The 8,858-nt window shown below is 51.7% G+C and overlaps 1 pseudogene; it reads left to right on the top strand.

Moving 5' to 3' along the window:
• The first annotated feature begins 4,984 nt into the window (after positions 1–4,984).
• LOC607718 lies at positions 4,985–7,972 on the top strand (annotated as a pseudogene).
• Positions 7,973–8,858: the final 886 nt, after the last annotated feature.

The raw sequence follows: 8,858 nt of genomic DNA, 5'->3' as shown, positions 1-8,858 counted from the left end.
GATCCAGGTCTGTACTTCCGGGCATGTGGGTTAGAGACTCATCAGGACTCTGAGTCTCCCCTTTCTTCAACGGCCCCTTCCATACAACTCAGCTCCACTTAGTCCAACTTCCCATCACCATGGTCTGTCTGCCTTAATGCCCTGGTGGTGGCACAATGGTGACCTTCAGCCCCACTTGCCAGGTTTCTCAGAAGGTCATGGCCCTGGTCAGACAGGGTCAGACGGGCACTGTCAAAGATATCCAGTAAAGATTTTGGTCGCCCTCAGGCTATGTCTCTGCTACTGGAAGCAACCTGGTGCCAGGTTTTATCTCTCCGATAAAAGGCAGCTTTTATCTCTCCGTCTCCAGAAATCTCTTTGTATTTTGTCTCCAAACTTCTGAATTGAGCTAAGAGTAGGAGAAAGGGTTTATTCTGTGACCACAGTCTATCTAGTATTATTAAGGTAATTCCTGGGTTATGCATCCTCCAGTCACCTTAGATAGCACCGTGGCTGTTCACCACCCCACCCCCACAGACCAGAAAATAGGGCTCCAGTAGGATAAGATACCTAAACCTATCAGCCATCACTTAAGCGGTTTTGTTTTGTTTAAATAATTAGTGCAAAGTACTTTCCCCCTGAGTGAAAGCCACATTCTCACAGAGGGGATTTCCCTAGGGATTCCCGTGCTGTGGTCCCAAGGCTTGGAAATGTTTTCCCTCAACCAAAACCAGTACTGAACTTAAACACCAAGGGGAAATACTCCAAGGAGTCCTGAGCTGACCTGTGCTCTTGCCAAACTAGCAAACTCCTAAAACCATGGGCTAGAGACCAAATAAATGAGCACATCCCTGGTTGAAACTGATACATCATTTAAAAAAAATCTCCTCCGATGATTCTGTGGTACACTTAGGGTAGAAACACACTGTCAAGTCATGTGTGAGGATGATGAGCAACCAATTCTATTGTCTGACTAAGGCAATACATGTCCTACTCCCAAGCTCTAGTTGTATTGAACTGTAATTCTGGGAAACCACTTTATTAGAGACCCATCTGGTGGCTCAGCCAGGAATCGCACAGGGTGTCTCCAGGAAGGAAGGGGCCAGTCCTGGGGCCTCTGCTAGTGCTGGGACCCCTAAGTTTTATGCACACACTCCCTTCTCAGAGGAGGCCCCGTTCTGGTAGGATTATCTCCACTGACCCATGGATGTGTGTCGGGCAGTTGTACTGAGATCAAGGGACTTCAGCATAGGGCTGATAATGTATAATTATATAATCACACAATAAGACTTATTTGGATGGCACGCTGACAGCTTAATTGAATGGAGAGGTCCCTCACAGGATATCTTTCAGTGGCAACAGTATTGGGCCGCCACCCAGAAAGCTAGGATAGAAAAGAAGCTCCCCAGAGGAGAGGGATTGAAGAAGGGCTTACTTAGGGAGATGAAGTCTCTCATCGAGATATGGAGTCTCTGAGCCAGGGAATTATGAACGGATGACAGGATCCTGGAGACACTAATATTCATGATTTATCTTATCTACTGTTAGTAGATGTCAGGTGGTGATTCACAGGATATGCCCAGAAGATATGGCTAAGCTATAAATGGCTTAACCTCTACCAATCTGGGCTATGTTTAAATCAATTCAGTGTGTAAAAATTTGAGGTTGGTAACAGTGGTTTTTTGAGTTAAAGGTCTCTGCCTGCTGTGAAAAAATAAACAGAGGTCTGCTGTGCAAAGATCATCTTTGGCTCATCCATAAACCTTGACTGATCATTTCAAATGATTTGTCTTCATGGTCATGGATTAGTTTTCCTCTTGATCAAATCCAATGCTAGAACCCTCTTCTTATATAGAGTTTTTTCATTTCAACTATTGTACTTTTCAACTCCAGAATTTGTAACTGCATTTTAAAATCTATCACGATGTATTGAAAGTCTTGATTTGGTAAAAATGAATCCTTTCTGGTTTCATTTTTTAGGAGGGAGAGAAGGAAAAAAGGAAGAGAGAATCTTAAGCAGGCTCCACACTGAGCATGGAGCCCATGGAGGGCTCGATCTCATGACTTGAGCCAAAATCAAGAGTCAGACAATTTACCAACTGAGCCACCCCAGGTTTCATTTCTTAAGCATCACTGAAATAGTTCTTTTAAAGCCACTTCCTTAGGAGCATGGTCCTCAGTTTCATTACCAATCTCTGCCCACTCCCATGAACGGTACTTCCTTTCTTTGAGTGACTGCCATCTTCTGTCGTTGAATATTGACACTTTGAACATCACAGCGTGGTAATTTTGGAAACGGCACTCTTCTGCCTTTTCTGGGTTTTGTTTGTTTGTTTACAACTTGTGTGGATGGTGTTACGTGTTTAATGCTTTTCTCAACTTTTTGTAAAGGGTCTTTGTTATGAGTGCCCTGAAGTCTCTTCTGTTAGCCCAGCGGCCACCTTGTGATTTGAGAGAGAGCCCCTTAAATGCCGGGAGCCAAGCCACCACGAAGCACTCTGCTAGTCACTGCAGACGCCCCTGCGCTGCGCTCCGCCCCACAGGGCGCAGGCAGGGAGTTAACTCTGTCTTCCCTTCCCTTGCTGTTGCCCTGGTGCTGAAGGCAAGCTCATGTGGTCCTCTCAAGGGTTTTCTAAGAATATGTCCAGCCACGGGCATCAGCATGGCCCTTGGATTGCCTGGCACACAGCAGATTTTCGGTGTCCTTCGTCCCTTGATAACCCCCAGCATCATCCTTCCCAGGTGTTTCGGTCTGCCTGCCTCTGGCCTCTCTGGTTGGCCCCTTGCCCAGACAGGTGTGGCTAGTATGTTCACTGACATGCTCTTGGCAGTGTCACCCGGGAGCTCCTAAAAGCTCTGAGGCAGTTTGAAACTGCCTCAAACAATGAAAGACCCTGAGTCAGTGCTTCTTGGAGTCCCCAAGGAGGTCAGAATACACAACCACAATTCTCTGAGAATAATCAGTCTTGCTGGCATGAGCACACTGTCCCAGGAAAGTAGACCACTGTCCTCATGGTGACCACAGAGCTGGGGAGTGTGGCATGGTAGGTGGTTAAGTTAAAATGCCATAAAGACTGTTTTACTGAAGTTCAGTACCTTTTTCTTTTTTTCTTTTAAGCCCTTCCCCAGGTTTTGTGTTTTTTAGAAGTCAGAAAAAGTTGATTCCAATAGTTTTTGTCAGCTTGATCATTGCCTTCATGAAGGGATGGTGTGTCGGAGTTACTTACACTAGCATTTTAGGTGACATCATTCAACATATTTTATTTTATTTTAAGATTTTATTTATTTATGAGAGACAGAGAGAGAGAGAAATGGGGGTCAGAGACACAGGCAGAGGGAGAAGCAAGCTCCATTCAGGGAACCCAATGTGGGACTCAATCCCGGGTCTCCAGGATCATGCCCTGGGCTGAAGGCAGCGCTAAACCACTGAGCCACCCGGGCAGCCCCATTCAACCTATTTTAATTGTACATTCCTTTTCAAAGGTGATACTAGTAGGTCTCACCTGAGCATTCATACATTTTCAATTTATTTTTTCCTTTTGTTTATTTTATTTTTTTAAATTTTTATTTATTTATGATAAATAAAGAGAGAGAGAGAGAGAGAGAGGCAGAGACACAGGCAGAGGGAGAAGCAGGCTCCATGCACCCGACGGTGGGATTCGATCCCGGGTCTCCAGGATCGCGCCCTGGGCCAAGGGCAGGCGCCAAACCGCTGCGCCACCCAGGGATCCCTTTCCTTTTGTTTAATTTCAAATTTGGAAAACATATGTATACATCTTGTTCAAGTTTTGTGTTCATCAGCATATTGTCAAAGATAGATACTTGCTCTTCTTTGTAATAACCAAAGGGTGAGCTTTATAATAAGCATGCAGCTTTATAAAATATCAAGATGTTTCACTCGAGAGCTTTATTGACTTACTTCATAGTGCTCAAAATGTCACACCACAGTGATTAGTTGAAAAAACATTGTGATCCCTTTGCATGAATATGCTTTTGATTTATACATATACTTTGATTTTGTCATAGCATTGCTTTCTGTAATCTATCTCTTTTTTAAAATTTTTATTTATTTATGATAGTTACAGAGAGGGAGAGAGAGAGAGCTAGAGGCAGAGACATAGGCAGAGGGAGAAGCAGGCTCCATGCACCGGGAGCCCGATGTGGGATTCGACCCCGGGTCTCCAGGATCGCGCCCTGGGCCAAAGGCAGGCGCTAAACCGCTGCGCCACCCAGGGATCCCTGTAATCTATCTCTTAATCCTCAAAAGGACCTCATAAAGACAATATTATTCTGGTGGAGTTTAGGCTCTAAGTAGGCCCCAAAGACAGTTAATACTAGAGGTTGAGGCAGTTGGGTTCAAAGAAGAGAATCCAGAGAAGGTGCAGTATGTTTACAGAGTACGCAGCTTATTTTCATCGGGGTGAAGTAAACTCAGACAAACCATGTAAATTCCCAGAACCAAATTAAATTTTCTAAACGTCTAGAATATTTATTCACATGGTTGTAAAAAGCTCCTAAATTCCAAGGTAAAAAATGATCCTTACTTCAGCTCATGACCTTGAATGTATGACATTGAAGGTAGACCCACTAGTCACTAATCAGTCACTTAAACATGCATGCGGCAGCTCATTGTGGATCTCATGTTGCTTGCTTTCTTCTTTATAATTTTATTTAAATTCAATTATTAACATATAGCATACTATTAATTTCAGGGGTAGAGATCAGTGACTCATCAGGTGCATGTAACACCCAATGCTCATTACATCACGAGCCCTCCTTGATGCCCATCACCCAGTTACCCCATCCCCCCACCCACCTCCCCTCCAGCAGACTCAGTTTGTTTCCTAGAGTTAAGAGTCGCTTATGTTTCTTTCTCCCTCTCTGATTTCTTCTTATTTTATTTTCCCTCCCTTCCCCATTACCCTGTTTTGTTTATTAAAATATGAGCAAAGAACTCCAGGAATTTGCAGCGGAGTGGGCAAATAACCGAGGCCCTCCCGGGGCGATGCTCGCACCGCGTCGGGGCGCAGGCAGGCGGAACCCGCGCGCCAACGCGGAGGAGGACGGGCCCAGTGACCCCCGGGCGGCGGTGAAGCCAGCAGGGCCGGAAGCACTGCACACAGGACTGGTGGGGAGGAGACTCGCAGCTGTGAGAAGGGCTGTGCAGAGCTCTCCAGCTTCTCGGGTTCCTAGGACAGAGACAACCGCCCTGCCCCGGCTGTGCGCACACGACCCCGGCAGGGGCCGGGCCGGGCAGAGTCCCCGGGGCGCGCTCAGCCGCCGCCGCCGCCCGGGGGTGCGGAGGGTCCCAGGGAGGGGGCGGCGGCCGGGGGGCTCAAGGACGAGCGGGCCGAGTGTGTCGTGGACCTGAAGGCCGAGACCGCCTGCCGAGCGCGCCCCAGGACGGAAGCTACTACCCCAAGGCAAAGCGGCCGCCACCTGGTCACTGCGAGCCCCGCGGGGCACAGGGTGCGGGTGACCCATGCAGCGCCCGGCGCCAGCAGCCCCGCGGCCGGAGCAGATCCTGCGCCCGCAGCAGCCGCAGCTGCAGCACATCAGGCTCCCGGGGCCTCCGCAGCCGGGCAGCACGTGGGCCTGCGCGCCCTCCGCTGGGGGGGGGGACCCCCTCCAGACCCTGGGCCGCCGCACGCCCCGCAGCTCTCCGCGGCCCCCAAGCCGGCAGCGGGGCCTGCCCTGTCTCCGGACCCCGACACCAGCCCAGGTGAGGCATCAGGCGAACACCCCTTCCCCGCAGCTCCCGGGGTGCGCCCTTGCCCTGGAGCCCGACGGACGAGGGTGCTGCCAACGCCAGGTCGCGCCTTCCCGGTGCTTTGCTACGTCGGCCCCGGGCTCTGTGCTCCTCCAGAGCCCTTCCTCCACCGAGGCGTTAGGCCCGTCCAGGAAAGGGAAGGGGAAGCCGCCGAACGTGTCCCCGGGGCAGGCCAAACCCAGACAGGCCGGCCTCTGCAAGCACGAGCCTAAGTACTGTAGCAGGGCTTGGGGGGCCCATAGCTCCCTGCAGATCCCCGCGGCTCCCATACCGGAGAGAGACCCTTCGTGGGCTCTGTCTGTGGCCACCGGTTCACCACCCAGGGCAACCTCAAGTGCACTTGCACCCACATCCCCAGGTGAAGGCCCACCCCCAGCTCTTTGCCGAGTTCCAGGACAAAGCATCGGCAGGCCATGGCATTTCCTATGCACTCTCTGCAGCCGTCCCCGTCGGTGAATCGAGTCTCTCTTTAGACAGCCCACCTGTCCTTGTAACAGAGACCCCGGCCTAGGGCTACCTCAGAATCTCTCTTCAGGGACTAACTCCAAGGACCTCCTGGGCGGCCCGCTGCCCAATGACCTGCAGCCCGGGCCTTCCCCGGAAAGTGAGGACGGGTCCCTACTGTCTGGAGGGGGGAGGCAAACCACACTTCACCGAGGGGAGGTGGCTTCCAAGGGAGTGGGACCCCCGAGCTGGGTCAGAGACCCTGAAATGACGGCAGCTGGTTGGGAACATTGACAAGGCCACCACCGACCCCAACGAATGTCTCTTTTGCCACCGGGTCTTGAGCTGCCAAAGCTCCCTGGAGATGCATTACGGCCCCCACAATGCAACGGGAAGAGGCCGCTCCAGGGAAGATCTGGGGTTGGGCCTTGTCCACCAAGGGCAACCTGAAGATGCACCTCGGGGTTCCCCGGACCAACACGTCCATAGAGACGCGGCACTCGTGCCCCATCTGCCAGAAGAGGTTCTCAGACGTGGCCCTGCGGCAGCAGCACGTCCAGATGCACATGGGCAGCCAGATTCCCCACACGCCTCTGCCCCAGATCCCCTGTGACTTCCCGGGTCCCGAGGCCCCGACGGTCAGCCACACGGCAGCACGGGTGCCACCTGTCACGATGATGTCATCAGAGCATTGACGTGGATGAGCGGGGCCCCCAGGACGCTTCGAGCTGCTCCCTGAAGGTCCCCGGGCGGCTTCCCAGCACCTACTCGCATCCCCCACGCTCGGGGTCGCCCTGCCGGCCGCCCTGGGCCCGGGGAAGGGGGTCCTGCTCCTCTAGTCCTGCGGCGGCAGAGCCCAGAACGGCTCGGTGGAGCGAGGCTTGACCGACAACTCGTCGTCCTCGGTGACGGGGTCCAGGAGGACCGGGCCGGAGTCCAGGTGCGCTGCAGCCCGCGTCCTTCCAGGCCCCGGCCCGCCGGCAGCCAGCAGAGCGTCAAGGCCAGGTCCCCCGACGCTGGGGCACAGCGGACACTGCGAGGACGGCCGCCCGGGGGAGGCGGGACAGCTGCCCGCAGCACGTGCCCGAGCCCAGCCAACCTGTGTCAAGGCGGAGGCCCTGGTGCGCTTGTTGGGCCCGCGGCCACGTCCCCAGGCCTGTCACCTCCGCTAGCGGCCCGGACTCGGCGACAGGCCAAACCCCGCGGCCGCACAGGGTGTGGGAAGGATTTCTCCTCGGAGCGCTCTTCAAATTCACGAGTGGACTCACCTGGAGACAGGCCTTTCGTGTGCAACCTACGTGGGCGAGCTGTTACCACCAAAGGCAACTTGCAGGTCCGCTCTATGGCACACGGGGCGACCAGTGGCTCGGCTGCCTGGGAGGGAGCTGGCCAGCAAGCACCATGGCTCTGTTAGGAGCTGATGGCAAGGGAGCCCCTGAGATGTGTCCAAAGGGAATCCTGGCCCCTTCGGGGACCTTGGACCCTGCCGTGTGGAACCAGTACACCACCGTGCTCAGTGGAGGTCTGGCCATGAAGACCAATGAGATCTCTGTGGTGCAGAGTGGGGGGACGCCTACCTCCCAGTGCCCCTGGAGCCAGCTCCACTGTGGACACCACCACTAGCTCCAGGATGGATGGCTCCAGTCTGCCATCAGTGCTGAAGTGGAAAAACCAGGTGCTGCCCACGGCGTCCCCAAACACCAATTCCCTCACTTCCTCGAAGAAAATAGATTGCAGTCAGCTGAGCTCTTTGTCGAGGGAGAAATGCAGGCAGAATAACCTCTAGAACTCTACTTTTTTTCCTTATTAAAAGAACCCATCTCCTCCTGTTTTTCCTATGATGTGCAAATGTTTACAGTTGTGATCACAACCTCAGGCAAGTCCTACAATCAGATGTTGTTATGCTGCTTTGCAAAAAAAAAAAATTTTTTTTTTGATAAAATCGAAAACAATTAAAAAAGAGAAAAGAAATTGAAAAAAGAAAAAAAAAATAATTGAAAAAGAAAAAGAACAAAAAATACTAAAACATATACGGACTAGAATTTTTTTCTTTAACTTTGGAAAGAAGCGGGTCCTGCAAAGTAGCTTTGTTACTTGGGACAAACTGTATACATAAAACCTTTGTACAACTGAGAGTAACTATTTCCAAAGACTGTCCTCCTATTTCAAGTTGGAACTTACTGAACTACAATGGACAACTGTTAGCCTAATTGGGGGAGGGGGTTGTGTACTTCCCTGGTGACTGTATGCGGGTACGTGGACAAGATCTGGCAGTTGTTTAGGGACCTGTTTTGCATGACACCCCCCATCCCTGTACCCATCCTTCCTTTCTTTTTTTCCCTGAATGTACTTTTTTTTCTTTAAACTAAGGTTGTAGAATTACAAAATTCCTTCAACCTTGGGACCTTAGGTAGGATACCCTCAAATGGGCTGGTTTAGTCCTTAGGGAGTCAATGTGTGTTGCTGCTTATTTAAATAGAGTTCATTCGGAGCCCCAGGAGTGCCAATGTACTCCCGACGCGTTCCAGATGCCTCCTTCCTGAGCCACCAGGAGGGCTAGACACCTAAGCAGGGACCCTCAGGTGACTTAATTTGGTTCGCCAGTGCCTACTCAATCAAAGACCTGGGTTTTCCTTCTTGAAGAAACTCATGGAAAGGGCATATT

The sequence above is a fragment of the Canis lupus genome, chromosome 16 (genome assembly GCF_011100685.1).
Source record: "Canis lupus familiaris isolate Mischka breed German Shepherd chromosome 16, alternate assembly UU_Cfam_GSD_1.0, whole genome shotgun sequence".
In the NCBI taxonomy this organism is placed as follows: Eukaryota; Metazoa; Chordata; class Mammalia; order Carnivora; family Canidae; genus Canis; species Canis lupus.
The sequence above is the reverse complement of the archived record's forward strand: the minus strand, read 5'-3'. Positions and strand labels throughout refer to the sequence as shown.